The 27173-nt window shown below is 35.2% G+C and overlaps 1 long non-coding RNA gene across 1 annotated transcript; it reads left to right on the forward strand.

Annotated features, from left to right (window-relative positions):
• Positions 1–8378: 8378 nt before the first annotated feature.
• LOC134271235 (uncharacterized) lies at positions 8379–10771 on the forward strand. Its single transcript, XR_009992989.1, has 2 exons — positions 8379–8707; positions 9910–10771. It is a non-coding gene; the product is annotated as an uncharacterized LOC134271235 (long non-coding RNA).
• Positions 10772–27173: the final 16402 nt, after the last annotated feature.

The raw sequence follows: 27173 nt of genomic DNA on the forward strand, positions 1-27173 counted from the left end.
CAGACGATATATAAGTCAGGTGTGAGAAAATAGGAAACTGCCATTTTGAAGAGCGACACTCAGCACTGATGCTCATAACTATTTCAAAATAATTATTTTCGACATTTTTTTTCTTCTAGAATTCTTAAATTATACCTAAATCATCTATATCAACTGAAACCGGCTTGAAATTTTACTGTATACCTGTTTTACAGACGATATATAAGTCAGGTGTGAGAAAATAGGAAACTGCCATTTTGAAGAGCGACACTTATCCCTGATGCTCATAACTAATTCAAAATAATTATTTCCTACGATTTTTTCCTCTAGAATTATTGACTTGTACCTAAACCATCTATATCAAATAAGACTGGCTTGAAATTTTACTGTATACCTGTTTTACAGACGATATATAAGTCAGGTGTGAGAAAATAGGAAACTGCCATTTTGATGCCAATGCATTGATAGGGAAACAAAGTACATTTACAATTGGTAATTTTATCTCGGACAAAGACATTTGAAATGTAAATATTTTTTTCTCAGTACTGGTCCTGTACCAGTAGCCGTCTAGTACCAGTTTCCGTCTATTACGTCATTTCGCGTGTTTAAACGCGATTTTTCGAGATTTTTCTTAAAGATCGTCTGCTGCAGACAGAAAGGTAAACATGAGTAACTTATCATACATCAGAGATAATATTATAGTGGTATACTTTACAAAAACAGTGTTTCGTCCAAATAATCTTCTTGTTTATGATGTGGGGAAGTGACGTCACAACTTTGAAACTGAGGTTTTGTTCTATTTTTTATCTCAAAGCACCCCTATAAACGCGTTATCGTGAACTCAGAGGCGATCAGTAACGCGTTTTTATCTTCAACATGATGCGAAAAGACAATTTCTATATTTTTTCTCAATTGTGGGAGAGCTGATACTGGAATGATTGCAATTGTCTACCTATGCAGTTTGCACAGAACAAAATTATTTCCTGGATTTTGTGTGTGTATGTGTGTGTTTTTTTGTCTCTCAAGTTCTGTTTACATTTAAATTCCTACCAAATTAGCGTTTGTAGCTAGATATCATTAGAAATGACGTAGACGGTAACTGGTACAGTGCATACGGGAAAATTGCGTCCTACCCTACCCCTCTTTAACGGTATGAAAACAAAGTTTCATGAGTAGGACTAGCAAAAAATTATATATTCTGATAGAGCAAGAGTAAAGCTTTATATCTCCAAATTGTGTCAAACAGTGAAGCAATGAAAGAAAAACCTCCATTTTTAGACGGCTACTGGTACAGGACCAGTATTGTGTATCTATGTCACACTAGTGGACTTTTACGAGAAGCACTGACTTATACAGTTGACGGTTTACTTGGACATTTAAACTTGTATTATGTATCACCCCTACTAATGTTATTGTGATTTAAATTCAAGACACGTGGTGTAGAATGATCTATTCAAAGGTCATAGGGTAGGACCGGTTTTATAAATAAAATTGGCAGTAAACATGATATTGCTATAGCCTGTTTCTTTTGAAAACATGTCCTGTAATAAATGTTTCCTGACCTTTCTGAGAGACTTTCATGATTTTCAAGAGAAAAAAAGGTGGCTAAAGGAGGGGTGTTAAAATAACAATATATCTTATTCTTTTCGGCGAAAATTAGAGCTTACTAGTGACCTATTCGCTGGTAAAACAAAATGTGTATTATCATCTACACTGACAAATCTTTGTTTGCCTTATCTGGCTAGTGTTATAAATGCGCACAGAGGATCTTGCCACGAGCAACTGACCAATCGTTGAATGAATAGCAACGTTTACGCCAAATACATGTTTACATTTTACTTCGAACACGTAGTTCAGATCAATATAGGATCATGTCAACGGATTGCAAAATAAAAAACTGTTCTTACGAACAAAATACAAAGATAAGAAACTATGAAAGATGTTACTGGCGTTTTTAATTTTTTGTTAAAAGAAAAAAAAGTTTAATAAATGTAGTTTTTTTGTATTCAGAAAACCAGCGCTTCAAGGGTAAGGAAAACGAGCAGCATCTCTTATGCATTTAAATGGACAAAACTTTGTATACGTTAGTGATCACGTGTTCGGCCAGGGAAATCACCGATAGTACAACAAAGGAATTAATACAGACGAAAATCGCTTTTGGAGTATGACTTTCAGAAACCTAGACTTCCGCCGTTTATTTAACAAATGAATAGTTTGTCATTATGAGCATGAAAATGACATTTTTAAAAATGCTTTTTATTTACCATAAGATTTTCCTTTTTTTTCAAGCGTAAAATTCCTGTAGTATTCGTAGTAACCCATAATGCAATACTCATTCAGCTGATTGGTCAGTTAAAATCATGCTGGTGCCTCATTTGCTAATCTGACGCCAAAAAATATTGTCCCGGTTCCCATGCAAAATCATTTGTCCAATAAGAAATTTTAATTCATGACTGCAGAAAATTGTATTATAGAGAGTACTTATTTAAGTTTGAATGAATGTAAGAGAGATCGATTGATTGAAGTACATTTCTACAGACATTATCAGCCGATTCTAGGGTGGAGAAAACTGAAACGCAACATAACTTTTCTGTTTACCTTGCATCCACGTGCTAGTCACTTCCTAGCCACATTTCCGTGAATAATTTACCCTATCTCGCTGAAGTCTCGCTAACTCTCGCCAGAGCCACTGCCAGAGCTACTCTGAACTCATCGGGTTTTATAATTAGTAGAACACAGAAAAATAAAAGGTTCCGAACACATTAGTAGGGGTGTGTATGGAAGTGCAGAATTGATAATGCATAAGAAAACCTTTCTAGTGGTCATAGGTATGGTGTTAGGGGCACTAACATGTGAAGACCGGGAGTTGAGGGTAGGGTGGTTGTCGTTTTCTTCAAGGACAACTTATATGTGCATTGAAATAACCCGTTATTTTCGTTTAATTAAATGTTGAGCTAATAATTAATATAAAAGAGCTACCGTACATATCCCTAGTGTAAAAGTAAGCGTCAACTGTAAAAGTCGGCGCTCCTCGTAAAAGACCAGTATACACATTATTATATATAGAGTACATTTAAATGACTGTATGTTGTTGAATTAACGTGCCTCTCGAGAATTTTTCACTCGTGGAGACGCCACCACTTACCAGTGGAGAGCTACAAATTTTGTCCTGCACTCGGCACTTACGGCCATTGCGCAGTGACAGGTCTTGATCGCGTACCTACTGCGACAGGACTTCGGTTTTATAAGTCTCATCCAAAGGACCGGTCTTCACATCCCCTCGTGAGAATCGAACCCTGGACGTACGGATCACCTCCTTACTGGACTTTTACGAGGAGCGCTGACTTTTACAGTTGACGCTTACTTTTACACTAGGGCTATGTACGGCAGCTCCTTTACGATATCAATATCTAGCTCAACATTTAATTTAACGGAAATAACGGGTTATTTCAATGCACATATAAGTTGTCCTTGAAGAAAAACGACAACGACCCTACCCTCAGCTCCCGGTCTTCACATGTTAGTACCCCTAATACCATACCTATGACCACAAGAAAGGTTTTCTTATGCATTATCAATTCTGTATTTCCGTACATGATACGAGTTTAAATGTCCAAGTAAACGTCAACTGTAGAAGTCAGTGCTTCTCGTAAAAGTCCACTAGGGCAGACGCTAACCACTGCTCCACGCATGCGACTGAGTGTATCTTCAAGTATCAGACGAGGGAGCTTGTCCCCTGCTTCTGATATCTTTAAAAGAGTTAAAAGAAACTCTATATGTTTCGTATCATTATACCCGCACTTTCTGAAGAAAGTTCGGGTATATTGTTCTTACTCATGTCCGTCTGTCCGTCCGTGTTTACGAGAGTGCATTTATTGGGTATTTTTCATGCCAAGATTGTACTTATTGGGTACTTTTTGCTTATTGGGTATACCCAATAAGAAGTGTCGCTGAATATGCTTAAAACACCCTAATTGGGTATTTGCAGGTTAGTACCCAACAAAACTTGGACACGACGATTTGTCCAAAAAAGTGTCCAAAAAAGTTGCTTTCACGGACGCACCGTGTTTTGTTGTTTCAGTTTTACATTCGGAACTCTAAATTCTCGAGAGTTCCGAAATTCAACTTCCGTTGATCCTGATCATAACAACGTTTGTTTTCATGGAAAAAAAATATGGCGACTAAGAAACACTTAATGTCAACAACATTGTCTGATTGACAAGAGAAGAGGTAAGTTTATTCGATTAATATTTATCTATTGCTGGGTTCTTGTTTAAGGAAAATTGATTTTAATGTAATTTTGAAAACAATTGTGCACAAAATTAAAATAGATATCGGAACAATTAATCCTAAGTTGCACTTGTTTGTATTTTGAATTTTCTCTGTCTTTTTAACTCGCTTGAGGGCGAGAAGTATTTAGTAAATGATCGTATATTGCTAGATAATCTTTAATAAATCGAAAGTGTTTATTATTTAATTTTATATCATAACCAACTAAGTATGTTCTGACAATGTATATTGGATAGGAAAATGAAAATTTTAACAATCGTGTGTTCATAAATCAGCTGTAAATTATCGGTTCATGTAGACAGTATTACAATCGCAAAGTGAGCTGAGATGATGATAAATAGGATAATTGACAACCACTAAATAATTGTATGTAAGTTTATCTCATCTGATATGTAACTTAAGAGATTCATTGTATTACTGAAAAACTTTCAGTCAAAACAGTGCTTCTTTCTGTCTTTGATTTTGACTGAGTGTCTGCTTTATTTTGATTTTTTTTAATTATTGTTTTTGTCATTTGTTTTAATTAATTTAAAACAATAGTGAAATTGATATAGGGCTACTAAAACTATTTCACATGATGGGTGTGTAATTAGCATTGCGCTACACCCGGGGCTTCCATTTTTGAGGATGGGGCTAGTGGTTTTCTGCACTGAGGAATCCCCTTGGGCTATTAGGAATTTTAAAATACACATGTAATACATGAAAAGCACCACCGGTATTTTCACTCTTTTTTTGCTATTAAATTCCCTAATATGGAAATATTCCAGACAGCATGCTCATATTATCCATAAATCTCCACAACTGCATCCATTTTGCAGTACAAGAGACTGATTTACTTAAAAACGATCTTTTATTTCCTAATTTGAATTCCCTCCTTTCCTTTGTTTAATATAACAATATTTGCTTTTACATACATGCCTCACAGATATCTCATTATTAAATTATATACATTTACTCAATCAGCTCAATGATAAGTGTCATGCAATTATGAAGCGTTTTTTTAAAGCCATATATGGCGTAACTGATCAAAAAAATATATTTTTGAAAAATACAAAATTAAGTAAAGAAATATAGTCAATACATTTAAATTAAAGCTTTTCATACAATTCGGAGCACGGAAAACACCTCGTTTTATCTAATAATACGATTTTATCTTCTCTGTAATGTGTTATTGAAATCTTTTGTATTTTCTTCCAAGTCGGAGAAAATTCCGAGAATCCAAATTAAATTTTGATATCTTTATAACGCAATTGACTTAGATTTTGTAATTTTCGGAAAATTTCTATCTTTATCATGTTTATATAAAGTAATGATACAAATAATAAGTTCTTATAATTTTAGTCTAATAATTTTCATTGTACATACGCCATATATGGCTTTAAATGATTCAAGATGAAAACAAAATGATTTTTGCTTCGTTTTAATTAGACGAACTAGTGAACAACCAGAAAAGGAATATTTAAAATCTTTTTTTCATTTTTTTAAATCATTAATTTATATATGATTAAATTTTACTAGCGAAAATTAAATTAAACTTTATTAAGAATCATTTGTAGTTAATACCCAGGAGCCCGTTTCATCAAAGGTCGTGCGCCCAGTCGTAGCGCTACGCCGGCGTAAAGTCGGGACTAGCACGAATATTTGCATTTCGTTAAAGAGCGTATCGTTACGCCTGACTAAATTTAGGCCAAAATTTTACGTCTACTCATGAGTAGGCGTAAGTTAGGGCGTAAAGTTAAAATAAGGCCTTTTTAATAATTTTAGCGAGTTATAAGGAAAAAAAGTAAGGTTCTAAGAAGAATTTAAAATACAAACAATGCATTTTTTTATTATACATATTATGAAGAAGGGGAGGGGGGGGGGGTGTTGTTACAACTACTTGGGGACGTAGTTGATTTGAGTAATAACGTACTCAAATAATATTTTGATAAATTTCTGCTAAGAAGAAAAGATTGTCTTATTAGAGATTTCTTACGTTTTGACAATGCATTCATACACATTTTATTGTGGTATTGTATGTCTAAGGTATTGTAAATCAATTTACATATATAACTGTATTTCTACACCCCGCTTGAAAAGCGGGACGGCACATGTATATGTACATGTATATACTATTTAGTAATCGGGATGTCCATCCGTCCATCTGTTACGCTTTGGGGGTACCCATCTCTATCCGCAACTCCTTTCATATCACTGATTGAAATTTGGTGAAATTTTCACAGAATCTTTATTATATATTGCCATTGTGCCTTATTGTACTTTTTGATCCGAGACATATTTTGGGTTTCCCACAGCAAAACATGGACACTGCCATTATATTTATATGAAAGGCGGGGGGATATCTTTTATTGAACTCATTGCTTACGGTATCTCTAGTTTCTTTTTCATTTACTAAAAAGAGACCCATTTAAATTGTCTATTTTGAAAAATATTTTCCAACAGCATATTTTCTGAAAAACAAAAATTACATTTAAAAAAAAAAAAAAAAAAAAAACCAAATAGTTTTTGTCATGTTTGGATCCAGAGGGGGTTGGAGAGAGGGTTCAGAATCTCCCGAATTTGCAGATTAATTAAGTAAACATTGAATGTACAGATTACTTAGTTAAGGACGAAAGTAATTACTGACAATGTATTTTCCTAGGTATCTGGGACAAGTGATGTTCCCGGCAAATCGTAGACCCCAACCCAGGGAGGGGGTTGGGGTCTCATAGACAATAAGAAATTTTTGAAAGTGGTAATAAATTATTGCTTTTATAATATCGATGTAAGACGGTGATAATTGCACAGTTAAGTTCAAGAGTGAATTATTCCTAATTTTTTTTCTCAGACAAATATTGATGCAGAAGACATCTTTAATTTTCATAATTTTGTTTAAAAGAGCACATCTTACATAGTATAAGATAATCTGAGCGCATATAAAACACATATAAGATGAAAATATACATGTTTTTGATTTCCTGCATTACTTACATTTTAATGAAAACAAAATAAAGAGTAGCTGTAACTAAATTTTAAAGACAGAGAACACACAAGCAGAGAGTTTTTGTAAGAATATCTTTGTAGTCATTTTTCCAAACTTCTCTCTCTCTCTTTCTCTCTTTCTCTCTCTCTCTCTCTCTCTCTCTCTCTCTCTCTCTGCGTACTTTTAAAATGGTACATCACATTTAATCTGCAGATAGTAAAAAATTTTTTTCTATAACTGAACAATTATGAATCAATTGAATTGACAAAAAATTAATAAATACAGAGAGGATTCTCTTACATGTACTATAGTAGTAAACGTGTAAAATTTATTTCTTGACTCAAAATGTGTTCATATGTAAACCGTTTGCATTTTGTTTTCATTATTTTTGCTTGCATATACATTTCTTATTAAAATTTTTAAATCTTATTCTGTCTCAAACTTAATTATTAGTATTTGTCAGTAGAATCAGTATTCATCGAATCATGAAATTTATTATCAAAGGCAAAGTTATTAACCTGTATCAATTTCGGGAAGAGGGGGTATGGCTGTAATTAAATTTCCAAAATGAATAGTTTTGCTTATTTCCGAAATACAAGTACATGTACTGTCCTTTTAATCCTTTCAATTTATTAGACTTTTATTATTGAAATATTGTAAAAAACTAAAATTTGTTTCTTAAAAGATGCATGTCTCTTACATAACACTATAAACCCATGCATGTTTCAATTAGTGCAAGTATTAATTTATCTATAACTTGTGTTATTCTGTACTTTGACGTGCTACAATTTATACATGTTTGTACGCTTTGGGCAATGTTTATGTTTTTGGGCCTGCGCAATGCAACGTTGTTAAGGACTTAGTCCTGTGACTAAGCGTATCTTTTACGACTAGACTTACGCCACTTGGTGAAACGCAAATTACGCCCAACTAAATTTTGGCATAATCCCCAGAAGTACTCCTAAGTTAAGGCTTAACTTTACGACTTTTGATGAAACAGGCCCCTGACTTTTTTCACGATGAACTTTTTTCAATGTTACTTTTTAATTTTTGCCTCTTTATTTGGGCTTGTCCCTTTTTACTCGGGGATAATAACTTTATTGCCACAAAACTGTGGATTAGTACTTGATTTCCTTTATTGCACAGCGATGACTATGATTTAATAGCACAAAAAGCTAATGGGTTTACGTATGTGAATTTATATGATTAATGCTTACTTGTGATTTTAGGATAACTGGAGATAATGATTCCTTTTTTCCATTGATATTGCATAAATATTTTCCTAAGTATTATGTTACAATAAATTGGTTTAGATTTTTTTTTTTTATGAAAGTAATCAATAATTACAATGGATATTAAAACCATAATCATGTTCATTGAGGATTTTCAATATGTAACAGGTCAAACAGGAACTTCAATTGTGAACATTGCAGAGAACACACCCATCAGAAGATGACCCTCAGAAATAGGACAATTGTAAGTAATCAGTAAAATGAACAGGAATACTTCATGCCAACCATAAGAATTTTAGAGACATTTTCGCTTCTTAAATTAAAAGAGATAGACTGAAGAACTTGTATATACTACATAACTACTAGGTAACCAACCTTTAACTGCAAGAAAGCTTTTGGTATGTGCAATACAGCTACATAAAACCTCTTTAGTATTCATGTTAAGTTTGAGAAAGTCCCTTAGTATATTTTCTAGTGTTTGCCAACATTTTCGTGCACACTGTTTGCTTGTTTGTACTATCATTTTATTTTAAATTCTTCAGATGCCCTTTACCTTTGCCAGTTTAGAATCATTTGTTTTAAGGGCATCTGAGGGTTGGTTCCAGAACTTAATTAATTGTAAAGTAAATACTGGGGTACTATACGGTCATAGGTTACGTTAATACATGTATAACATTTTGTTCTGATAGAGTTGGCATGCAGGAAAAGAAACAATACTAGATATCACTTCAAAGGAATAAAACAGCTTCATCTTATAGGTGTATTTTATTTAAGGATAACTACTTCATGTCTGATGTGCTGAAAGTTATTCATAACCTGTTTGACTGTAATTTTTCATATTTTCAACTTCTATCCAGCTTAGTCAATTTCAATTAAATTTTGTGCACAGGAAGGGGGGATGGAGTGTCAAGTGTGTCTCTGTCCCTGTCAATATAATTTCAAAGCAGTTAGTAAGGTTTGGGTCAATTTTAAATCCTCTTTAGCAGAACCATTGGGCTAAAAACAATACTAATGTGAAAGCTTTATCATTAAGTGTAGAGATGTTTTTGAAGATTATGTACCCCTAATGTACTGATAGTGTTACATTAGAAGTCTAAAATTTGCTAGGAATAGGTGTAAAATCTTTTTTAAAATCTTCTTCTTAACAATCAGAAACTAACATACTGTCTAATTAATATGCAACATCGTTTTGTGTGTTGAATGATGATTCCATTTTGATAAAATTATGGCGGATGGGGGGTAGGATGAAGATGCAGTTAGACATAGAAGAAAAAAAAAGAGTTGATAAAATTTAATTGTTTTTCCATTTTATTTATCAATACATATTTCTGAATAAGAAATATACTTCTACTTTTTGGTTGGGTTTGATCAACATAAAGGGTGATCTTGCTGTAGTCAAGAAAAACATGTTTTATACGGCAAAGAAATGCCTTTATCTAATTGCAGAATGAATAAAATGAACAGAGCCAGAACTGAAGGAGATGCATGAAATGAGGAATATTTCAAAGATTGCCTGAGCATAACCACTGCTACTGGATAAACATATGGCAATATAAAAGAGCAGGGTCAATGGAGGTATCATACAGTATAGGCCATGAGAGACCCTGAAGAAGAAAGTATTGAACAGAAACAAAAATAAAACCATTTTGACATTTATTGAAATATAGGATCAAAGTCTTACATGTAAAATTTGGGCATGTAATGACTTTTCTCTAGCTCTAAGACTTATAACAGTGATGATTTGATTTAATATCTTTATCCCGATTTGTCGAAAAGATTTGGATATAGTGCATCAATTATTTTAAAGTTTTGATACAACGAATTCATGCATTATACTTGTAACTGAGTTTTCTGGTGCGACACTCTTTTATCGGCTTCAAAACTAAGTTTGTGATTTCCAAACCAGATTAATGAGATCATGTAATATCTTTTAACATCGGTGACTATTTAATCCATTCTTTTACATCTCAGAAGTATTTTTATTATTACAGGGAAAATATGCATTGTACACGTATCTGTAATAAACAGGATTATAGAAATTTTCCATATAATACAACACAATCTTAGCAACTGAAGGCAAATATTTTATTAAGGGTGTGATCTATTTATCAATATGGTTTTCAGTTTCTTGATCTACCTGTAATGACTTGCTCCAAGTTCCAATATTTAAATTTTAATTTTGCAAACATGGTTATAAAATTCTTTAAAAGCCAAATAGTTTAGGCACAAAATGCTTATATATTTCCTATCATTTGTAAAGTGTACACTGAATGAGATGTGGAATGTTAGAATTAAAGTATTAAATATGTTTTGGACTTATGTATGCTTATGCAGATAAATTTGAATTCAACTAGGGAAGGTAAATGTCATACTTATTGGGTTTGCAATCTAATGCTAGAGTATAAATATTCAAGACAAATTTGACAATTTTAATGAAGGGTATAAGTAACCCAAGAAGAATTGGACAGGTAAACATCACCTGTTGGGTTTTATTCTAATGTTGGATTGTAATATCCAAGAAGAGCTGAACCAATGTCCAATACCTATTGGGTTTTCTATCTTATGAAAAAAAAATTGAGTAACCCAAGAAGAATGCCCAATACCTTTTAGTTTATATACTATTGAAGGGATGAAGATATCCAAGAGGAATTGGACAGGTGTCCATTACATGTTGGGTAGTATTCTGATGAGGGGATTCTCAAGAAACCCAAGAATTAGACAAGTGTCCATTGCCTGTTGGGTGGGATGTAGATATCCAAGAGGAGTTGGACAGATGTCCATTACCTGTTGGATGGTATTCTGATAAAACAATTCAAGAAACCCAAGAAGAATTGGACAAGTGTCCATTACCTGTTGGGTGAGATGTAGATATCCAAGAGGAGTTGGACAGGTGTCCATTACCTGTTGGGTTGTATTTTGATGATGCAATTCAAGAAACCCAAGAATTAGACAAGTGTCCATTGCCTGTTGGGTGGGATGTAGATATCCAAGAGAAGTTGGACGGATGTCCATTACCTGTTGGGTGATATTCTGATGAAACAATTCAAGAAACCCAAGAAGAATTGGACAAGTGTCCATTACCTGTTGGGTGGGATGTAGATATCCAAGAGGAGTTGGACAGGTGTCCATTACCTGTTGGGTTGTATTTTGATGAGGAGATTCAAGAAACCCAAATAGAATTGGACAATGTACACATGTTCAATTGTTCTTGGGTAGTTAAATCCCTTCGTCAAAATACAACCCAACAGGTTTAGGACACCTGTCCAATGCCTGTTGGATACCTTCATTCTGTCCAACATGTAATGGGCATTTGCTTATTATTAATTAGTCATGACTCAAAAAGGTTTCTCCTTAAATACTTAATTTTGTTATTCAAGAAAGGTTGAACAGAGTCTGAGATGTGTTGAGTTGTGTTTTCACAATTCAGTTTTTTTGCACTTAGGTATTCATATATTTTAATATTAGTTATTTTGAAATATACAGGTGTATATCCTTATTGCTAAGAAGAAATTAGTTAGGTGTTACAACAAAACAGCTATATCACAGAAATTGACAAAAATATGGGTTCAAAACCAAAAATTTTCAGTCTTGTCTGAATTTACCAGCAAATATTAAATATATAATAAATTTGAAATGAATAAAAAACAATAAGAAAAAACCCAATAAAATACGGACACGAGGATTAATATCCAATAAGATTTGAACAGTAACTACCCAAATAATGCTCTCTCGTGTGTACACTTTTTTTGTATCCAATAAGCAGTATCCAATAGGACTTGGACTTGATGTACCCAATATATAACCAAATGTGTGTCTGTCCGTCCGTCCGTCCGTCTGTCACACTTTTCTTCCCTGAACCCCTCCTACATTTTACACAGTACATGTAGCTAAATCATCTTTTGGGAGATGGTTGGTGGGGTCATGTAGATGTGCAGTAAGGTTTTGGAATTATGATTTTGTGCCAGGGGGGTCAAATGGGGGTCGAAAAATGACGTTTTTTTATGCAAAAAGCCCATTCTTCCCTGAATTCCTCTTAAATTTTACTCAGCAGCCTTATCAGCCTTTGGGAGATGGTTGTTGGTGTCATGTAGATCTGCAGTAAGGTTTCTGAATTTTAATTTTGCCCCAGGGGGTCAAATGGGGGTCGAAAAATGACGTTTTTTATGCAAAAAAACCCTTCTTCTTGAACTCCTATTACATTTTACTCAGCAGCCTAATCAGCTTTTGGGAGATGGTTGTTGGGGTCATGTAGATGTGCAGTAAGGGTTCTGAATTTTGATTTTGCCCCAGGGGGTCAAATGGGGTTCGAAAAATGACGTTTTTTATGCTAAAGATTCCTTCTTCCTTGAACCCCTCTTACATTTTACTCAGCAGCCTAATCAGCTTTTGGGAGATTGTTGGTGGTGTCATGTAGATGTGCAGTAAGGTTTCTGAATTTTGATTTTGCCCTGGGGGGTCAAATGGGGTCCGAAAAATGATGTTTCTTTAGGCAAAAAGCCCCGTCTTCCCTGAACTCCTTCTACATTTTACACAGCAGCCTAATCAGCTTTTGGGAAATGGTTGGTGGTGTCATGTAGATGTGCAGTAAGGTTTCTGAATTTTGATTTTGCCCCGGGGGGTCAAATGGGGTTCGAAAAATGACGTTTCTTTAGGCAAAAAGCCCCGTCTTCCCTGAACTCCTTCTACATTTTACACAGCAGCCTAATCAGCTTTTGGGAAATGGTTGGTGGGGTCGTGTAGATGTGTAGTAAGGTTTTGGAATTTAGATTTTGCCCCGGGGATCAAATGGGGGTTCGAAAAATGACGTTTTTTATGCATAAAGCCCCGTCTTCCCTAAACTCCTACTTCATTTTACACAGTGGCCTAATCCTCTTTTGGGAGAGTTCACTCTTTTGAAATTTTGGTAAAACATCAAGGTCAAGGGGTAAAAAATCATAGCATGTTGGGAACATCTTGTTATGGGTAATGTACACTTGAAATGTGAAAGTCGTATCTCTACTATATGAAAAGGAAATACAACATTATTGAAAAGTAAGTTAAACTTCAAGGTCAAAATCACAGAGTCATGATACATTTGGAAAGGTCTTATCACAGGTAATATGAATGCCCTTTCATTCTTTCAAAATGATCAATTTAAAACAATTAATTTGTTTATGACAGTAGGTCAAACTTCAAGGTCATGGGTAATAAAAATCAAAGTGTATTTAGAATGGTATTGTCCCAGTTAAATACTAATACACATGTTTAATATAAAAGTCCTGTCTTTTCTCATTCAAAATATATGAACATGATGACCAAGGTTAAATTCATTGTGACAGATGGACAGACTGACAAACAAATGAGATTTTATGTCCCCTACCTTTAGCAAAAATGGGGGACAATAAATGTCCTTGCTGTTCTTGAGAAGAAGATTTATGTTGGAAAAAGTCCCCTGCATATTTACATGTAAATTGGTTGAAATTGGCCCAGTGGATCTTAAGAATAAGAATGTGAAAAGTTTGCAGACAAACAGATGGACGACAGAAAACATTACATTACAGAAAAGAGTATGCTTGTAAATAGTCAATCAAGGTGCTTTGGGTAGCAAAATAAAGCTAAACTGATATATCTAATACATCCGCAGAGCTTATATTTTAATATGCACAACCTTTTCAACTCTTATAATAATTATTTTTTTAAAACATTTATATCACCATGTCTGATTCATGGGAGAACTAGATATATGTCCAGAAGTATATCTGTTGAATATAAAATATGTACATGTATACTGTGTTTTTTTTTTAGTAATTTGTTTGTTTGTTTGTTGTGACAGCAACTGTTATGGCAGCTTTTGGCAAAGGTTGAAGTTTCTCAAATGTAGGTCAAACTCCAAGGTCAAGAGCAGAGGGTCAAAATTGTTGGTATCATAGGGAAAGTCTTGTCACAAGGAATACATATGTGAATTAAGAGAAAAATCCCTAGTACTTCCTCACCTGTTCAAAAGTTATTTCCAAGGTTAAAGTTAAATTGGGTTCAACTCTAGGGTCAAGGTCAAAAATATTTATACCTGTTGAAAGTTCACAATGATTACACATGTTAGACCACGAAAGTCCTAGCACCACTTGTTCAAAACTTAGGCCAAGTTTAAGGTATTTTTCTTGTAAAAATGGGTCAAACTCCAAGGTCAAGAGATCAAGAGGTCAAAATTGGTGGTACCCATTAAGAGGTTTTGCCAAAAGAAAATTACCTATGAAATGTGGAAGCCATGCGTATAGCCCAATCCACTTAAAACTTATGGGCAAGGTTAAAGTTTCTGTGGACAGACAAACAGACATAAACACAGGAAACAAAATATGTATATATAGTCAAATGGAAAAAATTTCTATTATGGAGTCATAAGATCAATTGTCATTTCAGGAACAGGGGGTCAGTGGTTAAGGAGATCAGACACCCCCCCCCCTGGAATTTGCAGCTATTTAAATAAGAACATTTACTGAAGAGAATAAAAATGACTTTGGACATGCTCCCCCTTAGAAAACAGGGACCCCACCATCATTGTTTTTATTATTTTTTTTTATTTGCTTCTCAGGAAATCTTGGGCTGGATTTTTTTTGACTGAGGTGTGACCCCCCCCCCTTTTCCGAAAAAAAATCCTGGATCTGCGCCTGTATATACTGAATGTCCGCAACGGGAGATAACTTGACAATGTGAAATTTGTCGACTGTGGCATGCGATGATCTTTGACCCTTTTTGAACTTCAACCTAACTATTTGCATTTATTTATTTTTATGCAATCTATACTAAATCTTGTACTTACCGAATGTCATAGGTCCTGACAACGAATTCATGAAATATAATCCAATTAAAACACAAATGATGTTAACTGACCACACTGCATCGTCAGCATACATGTGCTAAATAATCTCATTCGGCAAACCTTTGCTGATTCCGTCGCCTTCATTAGATAAAGTATGAATCGGCCGAGGTGTGCCGAGTGGTGATATCTAAAAATATGATAATGGGTGACGCAAACCCAATATGAATGTAGAAAATATTGTGGTTTCATCAATATTCGTTGAGCACAAATTTTCGAGGATTTCGTTGTTCAGCAGATCCACGAAATTTAATGTTCATTGAATTAAGAAATATGTTATTCATTTGTATAGGCATTGTTTTTGTCCACGAAATTACGTATCCTCGAAAACGTCTGTTTTACAAAATCCACGAAAACTGATGCCAACGAAAGTCTATGAAACCACAGTAAAATGTTCACACGTATATCTGTTAAGTACAAGAACAAATTTCAAACTACGAGGGGTGATCAAAAAGTTCGCGAACTAATTGAATAACTTCCATTAAAGAAACAATATTAGGTTTCAATGTTGAATATATTTTAAATTAATCCTCTCCGATTTTAATGCACATCAACCACCGTTCTGCGCATGTGCAAATCACGTGATATTGGCGGTCACGTGACCCCCCTCCGTAGCGTTTTGTCACAAAAGTTGAAAGATTTTTTGACTTTTATTTTTCTTTCCACGCGTGTTAATTTTTAAAAACAAGAACAGTTTATTTGTCAGACATGGTCAAATCTCCGCAACAGAATGGGTGGATAATAATATCTTTTCCAAAAATTAGCATGGCGACCATTAAACAGAAATCTTCTGTCTCGGGGGAGACCTTTATTCAAGGTGGATAGAGAATGGGTGCTTCCTTTTTATCATATCTAACAATGTTTAATGTTTAAAATCAAAAGTAAACGATATCTTAAGTATGTAATAAGTACATGTATATTATCGTTGAAATATTCAACTATTTTTCTTAATGTAAATTGGAGGTCTTTGATAGCAAATTGCTTAATTAAAAACACATATATTTCCAAACTTGCTTTCACTGGGCAAGATGACAAGTATAATTTTTAACCATCTGCCTTCCTTCACTAAAACGATCAATCCAATCATTAATTGAATTTATAAGAATTCATTTATCTTAATAAACTGTGTACAAAATATTTTATGATACTGCAGAGAGATTTCCAAGATATACAATAAATTGAACAGTCATTTGTTGATCGAGTTCGACTAAGACAACCATTTTTCGTCACAAGTGACCTAAATAGTGACGTCATTTTCACATTATGACGTCAAAAACAAGGAGAAAAACTTTATTCAGCATATGCTATTTACCTTGTGTATGGCTATGTGTGTACCGAATTTCATTCTAATATTAATTGTGCTTTTGTAGATATAGAGATAGTTCTCGAACTTTTTGATCACCCCTCGTATCATAATAAACGATGTTTTAACATAACTTTGCCATCTAGGTCTATTTTTAAAAATGTGTGTGTGAGAGAGAGAGAGAGAGAGAGGGTGAGGGTGTGTGTGTGTGTATGATAGTGGTGGTTGTTGGGGGGGGGGGTCGAGATAGGCATTGACAAATTAATTGGGTTGTATTTTCAATGGGTTTTTTTTTCCTGACCAAGTGTAATGTGCAACGCGGCCGAGCTTAGTATTGTGTGTGATATGTCTTGTATCACCGAGGCGTTACACTTAGGTTCGTTAACCTGTTAACTCAGATTTTTGTTGACCAACCAATATAAAATATATACAATTTACAATGGGTTTCTTTTTGATTGGACAACCACTAACCGTGGTCGACGGGTGTCTCCCGCAATGAATTTCTCTGGTCCTGCCACTCTAAACGTACTGTTGCATCTTGGCACTTCCCCCACTTCTGTGGTATGCCACATCTCTCTCCATCAGCCTACTGCCTTATACAGGTCTTACGTATTAGCTACTATTGGTGACCCCTCACTGCCTATTCCCCGAAACTGTGTGCCTTATTCAGGTCTTATCACAAGTTCAAGAGAATAGACAGTCAAGCCTCAACAAGCTTGTCACTAGAGAGGTATCCTGAGATTCTGTAACAAGGCATGTGCTACCTCAGTGCAGTCATTCCCAGTACATAGGCAGCTACAAACTACTTAAATGATCGTAAAATTTATATTTTTAGTGTTTAAGAAATTAGACGAAAACATAGGTCTAACGTTTTATTCGAAACTAAATCACAAAACCAATTTCCGTTTCATTACCCTCCCCTCAAGATTATATGCGTCCCGCATATGTTTAACTATTTACGATTTATTTACATTAATTTTGTACAAATCTCCCTAACATAAGACATAGTCTTCCTTCCATTTGTTTTCGCCTGCGTCTTACAGGGATGCCGTCTCGTCCACTTTTGGGCAGTTGCGCTTTATATGGCCTTCCTTGTTACATTCATAACAACGCAATGGTTTGCCTCTTGCTTGTTTGTCAAAGGTTTTGCTAACTGACCTATTCAGCTTCAGTTTTTGTATCTCGTTATTTAACGCATTCATGTTAGCCTCCATGGACTTCATCTATATCTCAAGATTCTTCTGGCTAACCGCAGCAGATGACTGTTCTGGTGCAGATACTTGTAAATGGCCCTCTAGGTTTCTGCTCTCTGCACGATTATAAGCCTCGAGTTCGACGGCTAACCGGATGGCTTCATTCAGGTTTTGAGGACGAGATTGTTTTATGCGGATCCTCATCGCTGAATCTACCAAGGCATCTATGAACGCATCTTTGGCCAGGGTTTCTCGCACATCACCTGTGCTGATGTGTAGGCCAATTTGGTTAGTCGTCTAATGGCCTGACCTAACTCTGGTATTGACTCAGATGCTCTTTGTCTTCGTTCCTTTAGCTGAACATGATACAGATCTGTTTGGTTAGGAGGGGAGAACCTCTCCTCAAGGGATCTGACCAGTGTCTTATAGTGCTGACCAGTATCACTTGGTAAGTCACCTAACCAGGAACTGGTTCCGTCATATGTGGCTGGCTTGATTATATGGCCTGTCTTGGCATTGTCCGTCCCTATTGACTTTCTCTGTGGTTTTGGCGTGTCAAACAGATGCCCTGTCACAATGTCGTCATCCGCAGCATTTGGTGTGTAGCTTGGTTTGCCTTTGTCTGGAAATCTAACTTTAGGCCTTGCACCGTACTCGTCAAATGACACATCTCCTGACATACCGGCCGGTTGATAATCAGTACTGTATGTCGCATATCCTGACTCTTAGCTTGCCGCATTTTTCTGACCACCATCGCTGGTTGGCGTTCTCATCTTTTCTAAGAGCTTCTCCATCCGCCCTATGGTTTCTGACAATTTCTTAGACGAATCCATGGTCAACAAAATCCCGACGCTTGCCACCAAATAATGTAACGTGCAACGCGACCGAGCTAGGTTGTTTGGTGGAATGTCTTGTATCACCGAGGCGTTACACTTAGGTTCGTTAACCTGTTAACTCAGATTTTTGTTGACCAATAGGATTATAATCAAACAAGCAAATTGAAAGAATTGGGGTCCCCCGCTTTCGGTGTCTTTGTGGGTGAGATGTTATTTTATATAACAGATTGTGTGTAATATAAACATCTTATCATATGTCATTTATTTAGAAAGTAACATTGAAGTTGATTTTTTTAAAGGATGAAAACCCTAATCCTGACCGTTAAAAATTTATGGAAAAGTAAAAAAAAAATTAAAGTAGGTCATTTCAAGGTCAAGATCGAAGGGTCAAAGTTGTTGATATCCAATGAAAAGTTTTCTCACAAGAATAACATATGTGAAGTATGAAAGCCCTAGCCCTTACTGGTCAAAAGTTATGGTCAAGGTTAAAGTTTTTTCATAAGTAAGGAAATATCCAAGGTCAAGGTCAAAAGGTCAAAGTTGTTGATATCCAATGAAAGGACTTGCCACAAAGAATTCATATGTGAAATATAAAAATCCTAGTATCTACCGTTCAAAACTTGTGACCAAAGTTAAAGTTTTTTTAAAAAGTTGTTAAAAACACCAATGTCAAATTCAAAGGGTAAAAGTTGTTGCTATCCAATCAAAGGTCTTCTCAAAATAATTACATATGTGAAGTACGAAAGCCCTAGCCCTCACCGTTCAAAAGTTATGGTCAAGGTTAAAGTTTTTTCATAAGTACGTAAATCTCCAAGGTCAAGGTTGTTGGTATCCAATGAAATGTCTTGCCACAAGGAATACATATGTGAAATATAAAAGTCCTAGTATCCACTGTTTAAAAGTTGTGACCAAGGTTAAAGTTTTTAAAAAGTAGTTAAAACTCCAAGGTCAAGGTCAAAGGGTAAAAGTTGTTGGTGTCCAATCAATGGTCTTCTCACAAGGATTACATATGTGAAGTACGAAAGCCTTAGTCCTCACTGTTCAAAAGTTATGGTCAAGGTTAAAGTTTTTTTCATAAGTACATAAATCTCCAAGGTCAAGGTCAAAAGGTCAAGTTTGTTGATATCCAATGAAAGGTCTTGCCACGAACAATAAATATGTGAAATATGAAAGTCCTAGTACCTACTATTCAAAAGTTATGGCCAAAGTAAAAGTTTGGAATTTTCGTGTAAAAGTATGTCAAACTCCAAGGTCAAGGTCAAAAGGTCAAATTTGGTGATACCCAAAGAAAGGTCTTGTCACAAGGAATACACATGTGAAATATGAAAGTCATAGCTCCACTAAATCAAAAGTTATGGGCAAGGTTAAAGTTTTTGTGACGGACAGACTGACAGACTGACCGACTGACAGACTGACGGACAGACAGACAGACGAATGAGATTTAATGTCCCCTCGCTTTCGCGAAAGCGGGGGACAATATATACAAATACAATGGGTTTCTTCTTGATTGGACAACCACTAACCGTGGTCGACGGGCGTCTCCCGCAATGAATTTCTCTGGTCCTGCCACTCTAAACGTACTGCTGCATCTTTGCACTTCCCCCACTTCTGTGGTATGCCACCTCTCTCTCCATCAGCCTACTGCCTTATACAGGTCTTACGTATCAGCTAATATTGGTGACCCCTCACTGCCTATTCCCCGAAACTGTGTGCCTTATTCAGGTCTTATCACAAGTTCAAGAGAATAGACAGTCAAGCCTCAACAAGCTTGTCACCAGAGAGGTATCCTGAGATTCCGTAACACGGCATGTGCTACCTCAGTGCAGTCATTCCCAGTCCTTAGGCAGCTACAAACTACTTTAATGATAGTCAAATTAATATTTTTTAGTGTTTAAGAAATTAGACGAAAACATAGGTCTAACGTTTTATTTGAAACTAAATCACAAAACCAATTTCCGTTTCACAAGCACTAAAATCAGTTTGCACATTTTGATAAATTCATCAAAAACGCTTTGTACTAAAATAATATTTTATGTCTTTGAGAAAGAAAATTTAAAAAGTTCCAAATTTTGGGCAAAATATTTATCAGAATCTAATTAAGTAATTTACTTTATTAATTAAATTCTATTATTTCAGACTGGTAATGAATTTAAATATACATACACTGTATATATGAGGCTCATAGATCATATGGTCACCTGAAAATTTTATGCTCAATTTGACGGATACATGTACGGTGATAATTATAGAATTATTTTGACTTTTTCCTTGGAAAGTCCAATATGAAGGAGTGTGTATTTAGAGGCAAACACCTTAGTGCGGGTATTACTGTTTCATGACAGCATCTAGTTGTTATGGTGTTTTTCCTTTTCAGACCGCTCTATCAAGATGGAGCAAGCCAGGATACTAGTAATAACCCTTTAGATTGACCTTACACTGAATAACAAAATATTATAAATAAAGTAGCCAGATTTACAAGTCTAGTTTAAAAAAAAATGATGGTAAACCTTTCCCAACCGAAAAATATTTAGAGTCAATTTTTAAATCCAATATAGAATTTACGAAGCACATTTTTAAATAATTTATTTTTGATTGTGCTTGGATAAAAGATTTAGTTTTATCCGATTTTCATCCCGTGAATATAGCTCCTGTGATATCGTTTTCGTATCCCACAGTTGTGACGTCACAATGGGTTTTGCGTTAGCGTTATCATTAAGGTTCGGGGATATAAAAGACACAACTCGTTGGATAAAAATCAAATTCAGCTACAAATCATGATTGACGTTACTTTAAAAGTAATTATGCTGAAATGGAAACCGTTTTTAGAGGGGGATATGTCTGTCTACACTGAAATTAAGTTATTACGGAATGAAGCTTGTTTTAACTTAATGCAATACGATATAACATAAATTGGGCCCGGGCAGTTTACCCTTTTTATAACCGCTTCGCTGAATATATACACTATTCACATCTTTGTTTGCATGAGCTTAATTGATATAAAAGAATGTTATACGTTCGCGCAATCATGCCTCATCGAAAACTATCGAATTCTGAACGTTGGCAGGTCATTGGAATTGCAAGAACTGGAATGACGTATATGAGGGTTGGTGATCCCTTGAATGTCAGTCACACTGTTATTTTGCGTCTGGTACAGCGCTGCAGAAGAAGCTACACGATCTGGAAGACTTCAGAAAGGGAAGATGGGCTTCTTAAACGACTAGCTAAACAGGTTTTTTTTGACACTACCAACACGCTGAGAAACAATTGGAACACAAGCTGGAACCAACAGAAACACAGTTAACAGGAGGCTAATTAATGCAAGGAAGGGATGGATATTATGTCGGCCAATAAAATGCCCTCTCATATCCAAGAGACACAAAGAAGCAAGATTACAGTGGACACGAAAGCATAGGAGGTGGAACATTCTGTCGTGGCAGAGAATACATCGATCAGATGAAAGCCGGTTCTTGCTTCACCCGGCCGGTAGACGGGAGACATCCTAATTCTGCATACAAACAACAGCATGTTTTGGGAACGAAGGCCTATGGTGGAGGTGGTGTTACAGTGTGGGGATGTTTCCCTTTGCGTTGTAAACTGGAGCTGCACCTAAGAAAGACAACCAGTGCTTATTGATGACCTAATTAATTGGATAGGTCCAAGAGAATGGAATGTTTAAAGAATTTGCAAAGAAAAAATGATGGTCCCTAACTTTTGATTAAGTGTATATTTTCGTCTACTTGTATGTAGTAAAACTCGGTTATAACGAAATCGCCGGGACCTCTGAAATTACCTAGCTATGTCGTGTTGTATTAAGACGCGTTGTATATTAAAATAGTATCCTGTATAAACATGATAGATGAGTCACTCACGAAATAACGGCCCCACCAAAAACAAAATATTCACAAACATTGAACCCCCCCCCCCCCCCCCCCCCCCCCCCCCTTCACCAAACGAATTTAATATGTACATGTACATGTAGTACCTTCATGTAAAAACTAACTAGAATTAAAAAGATCTTTCTATTTGTTTTGTTACTTTACATAAAGAATTGGACTACTTCTGTAAATTGCACAATTCAAGGAAGCAAATAACGTTTAAGGATACATAACACAAAATTTTGAAGCATAGATTGATATATATATATTTTTTGAACGGAAATAACGTAAATTATTAATCCCTAAGAAAATCTTTTAGTATTCTTTGCTGCTTATATAAGCACCTTTTGTCGTTTTTATGCAATTCTAAACAAAATGCACACATTTTCAACAGTGAGTCAGAATCTTACAAAATTCTGCATTTTTGCCTTGCAAACATTGCTCAAGTCACTTATCTGAATATAGATCTATGAAAAATATTATTGATTTCTAAAGAAAAAAGATTTTTTGTGTTCTTTATCCAAGTCATCGGTGTTCCTAGGCATTAATGTGACTGATCCGTGTCGCCCGATAATGTTCTTTCAGCCGATGAGACCAGAAAAATTCAGTAACCCCTCCATCGGCTTAAATGTGACCTAGGCATAAAACTACATCTAATCTCGTATTTTTTTTTAGCTCAGATACGCCATATATAGGTCTTAGGACAGATCACTCTAAATGCACAAAACTACCTTATATAGAAATAGAACTCTTTACAGTGTGGAGTGTTTGGATGCGTATCATGGGTGCTTGCGTATCATTACCGTTACATTTTTTAAATTTTTATTACCGCTACATTGTCATAACTGCTACAAAACGATACATTACCGCTACATATAAAAGCATGCATTACCACTACATTGCCTCTTTTGTAAGCCAGATACATGCATGCATAAGACCTGTTTCCCTTTGTCACCACAGGGAGGTGAAGGAAATGGTTTTTTTTTAATCTATTTTATTTCATAAATCAAGCGCTGTTCATAGATAAAACACACAGTCTTGAAGGCCATTTGCATGACGTACTGTTGTAGGGTAATTCATATTTTGTTTTCAGTTCCTTGGGGGGGGGGGGGGGGGGGGGGGGGGGGGGGGGCTATTCCGTACCATACTTGGCTGATTCGACATGAGGCGGTAATGAGTTGTTTTCAACAACAATTCCTTTTGAAAAAATGTAGCGGTAATGATCGCCCGAAAATTTGGGAAAATGCAGCGGTAATGAGTTGAACTTTTTGGCGATGTAGCGGCAATATTGACCTCCCGGATTGTTTAGAGCTTCCTTAATAAGGAATTGCCAGACGATAGGAGAAACAGGGAAATAATCCTTGAGAATTTGTCCGAATAAAGTTGAATATTTTACATGTACGAATGGTTATCAGAAATTAAAATCGCTCTAAGTACATCATGCATTTTATATACTTAGTTAGCATCATCTTTGCTGTTTATAGAACAGATTAAGTTTTATTTTTAAGGAATCGTTTATTTTCGTAAGCAGTGGTAAAGCCGTGGCGGGGCAACTTCCGACACGACATTTTTTTTCTTCCAAAGTGTAATAGAAAAAAATCTAATGATACATGTATATTTGTCAGTGAAAAATCTTTTTAATAAACTGTGGTATGGACCAGCCTCGTCTATGATCCCCAGTTCTCATGCTATGCTTTCAACTCGTAAACGTCTATTAAAAACACTGATCAGATGTATTTTAATTTGCCCCCTTATTTAACTGAAAAATGTGTTAATTTTCTTTTACTCCATTCACTTATTTGATTCTAAAGGTTCATAGTGGAAGCAGTTTCCATTCTTTGCAATTGGCTAGTTGGTGACAGATTTAAAACTACAATTATTATTGTGTTTAAATGCAAAAAGAATCTTGAGAAAAAAAAACATTTTTTTTCATTAAAAAGCAAAGATTGCTTTTCAGCGCAATAATTTTTGTGTTTCAATGCAACAAAGATATGTCTTTCTGTAAACTGGTCTCAACAGGCTTCCGTAAAAAGTAGCCGTAATATATACATCGAAAAATTCTTACCTCTGTTTTCTTTTTTAAAATTTATATAATTTAATTGTTTTTTTTTTCTATATATTAAATTTGTGTTATGATAAAAGTTTAAGAATGTGCAAAGGAAATGCAAAGGGGTAGAGTCAAGAGTTTTATTTGTAAAGGAGTCATGTGAGTGCCTGTGATTGGACAAATAATCGAAGCACTTCTTGTATTGCTACATGTATGTACTTTCGTTAAAGTCTTTAAATTCAAAAACGATTTATAAAAGAAGATGGATGTCGATTGAGAGGTAATTTAATTCATGTTTATATATATAAAAATTATAGTCCTTCAGTAACTAAATTATGAAGTAAAAACACTTGATTACTTCCCGATTTCTTCTTTGTTTTTTGTTTGGAAACAATGTTTCCCTTGGCATACTTTCGTTTTTATTTTGACTGGATAATTTATTATTTTACTCAGAAATCCTGACAAAGATGGGGCCATTTACGTGAGTATTGAAGCACACAATTATATTCCGTATACTTTTTAAAATTATTATGTCATTACATTTTTTCCTACTTTCGTTTTCGACTGAGCTGTTGATTGCAATTTCTTAGTGAAATTGATTATACCTCAAAAGCTTTAATTCTGCGTTTGCAGAAAGAAGGGAATTTGAAGACTGAAAATTTGAAGTATGACGTTTATTGCAAAGATTTTTTGTTAGCTGTCACCGTTTTCCTTATATTTGAACCTATCTTCAAATAACGATACCAATCGTTAATAATTGAACCTATCTCCAAATGGATTAAAGATAGATACATTTACAATTAAATTAAAGATATAGGTATATTAAATGAAATATAAAGATAGGTGTAAATGATAATATCTATGTTGCAATCACTATTTAAACTAGAGGTACTGTGAGCAATGACCTCACTAAATGATACCCCTCGCCTCCCATATGAATAAAATGGCAGTGTCCATGTTTTGCTCTGGAAAATCTATATATTTGTCAGATCAAAAAGTAAAATAAGAGGTGCACAATGGCAATATGTAATAAAGATTCTGTGAAAGTTTCATTTAATTTCCTTCAGTGGTATGAGAGGAGTTGCGGATAAGAGATGGGTAACCCCAAAGCGTAACAGACGGACGGACAGACGTACAGACGGACTGAATTAACGATTACTATATACCCTCCCGCTTTTTTAAGCGGGTGGTATAATAATTATACCCCCCGCTTGAAAAGCGGGAGGGTATATAGTAATCGTTAATTCCGTCCGTCTTGTCCGTCCGTCCGTCTCTTATGCTTTGGGGTACCCATCTCTTATCCGCAACTTCTCTCATACTACTAATTTAAATTTGATGAAACTTTCACAGAATCTTTATTACATATTGCCATTGTGCACCTCCTATTTTACTTTTTGATCCGACACATATTTTGGGTTTCCCAGCCACAGGAAAACATGGACTTTTTCACCATTTATAACCATATGGGAAGCAGGGGTATCATTTAGTGAGTTCATGGCTCACAGTACCTCTAGTTATATCAGTAGTGGTTGAGAGTGCATTTCAATAGCAAACATAGTAAAAAAAAAACACTATTGATACAGTGAAAACTGTCTAATCCGACACCTGAATAATCCGACACACTGTGAATTCCGCCGTTAATTTTCTTTCTCATTTAAGTATTTTCCTTGTATTTAACACTGTGCAATCCGACACACTGTCTATTCCGACACAAAATTTGTCTCCCAGTGCATGTCGGATTAGACAGGTTTCACTGTATAATTATTTCAATAGTGGGTGAAAGTGCATTTCAATAACAAACATACGTAATAACCACTGTTGAAATACGACCACTATTGAAATAATTATATCAATCAATAGTGGTTAAGAGTGCATTTCAATAACAAACACTATAGAGGTACTGTGAGAAATGAGCTCACTAAATGATACCCCTCGCCTTCCATATTTATTAAATGATCAGGAATTTTGGTGCTCTCTGATTGGTCTAGACGCTTTTTTCTGAGGTGTACCTCAGAGTGAGTTCACCTCATATGACGTTCTAGGAGGTTTATTCGGGTTTTCCCTCTTAGCCAACCATAGATTTGCTTACAGTTTTTTCGACCAATCAGATTGCGTGTTTCAAAGCATGTGTTGGTGTGAATGTAAACATGTCAGACGCCAGTACCAAGCAGATTAAAGGCTTTTGAAAGTAAATGGTTGAGTATTGATTGTTTGATAATATTGTTTTCCATTTTTAACTACTAGTTGTAAACTAGATAAGTCATGACAATTATTTTATGGGTGTTTTTATTTGATGGAGACAAGATTGAAAGTGTCAAAAGTGTAGTAAAATTCCTGATCACTTAATAAAACGGTTATTGACTTTTGAATTCGGTCTACTCGTAACTAAACAGACCTGGTCAGGTATTGGTTAACCTCGGCCTTCGGCCTCGGTAACCAATACCTTACCACGTCTGTATAGTCACGAGTAGACCTCATCAAAAGTCAATAATTGTATAGAATATAATGGCAGTGTCCATGTTTTGCTCTAGAAAATCAAAAATATATGTCAGATCAAAAAGTAAAATAAAAGGTGCACAATGGCAATATGTAATTAAGAATCT

This window comes from Saccostrea cucullata, unplaced genomic scaffold, assembly GCF_032062105.1.
Source record: "Saccostrea cucullata isolate Sc308-1 unplaced genomic scaffold, CSIRO_AGI_Scuc_v1 ctg8799, whole genome shotgun sequence".
NCBI classification, from domain to species: Eukaryota; Metazoa; Mollusca; class Bivalvia; order Ostreida; family Ostreidae; genus Saccostrea; species Saccostrea cuccullata.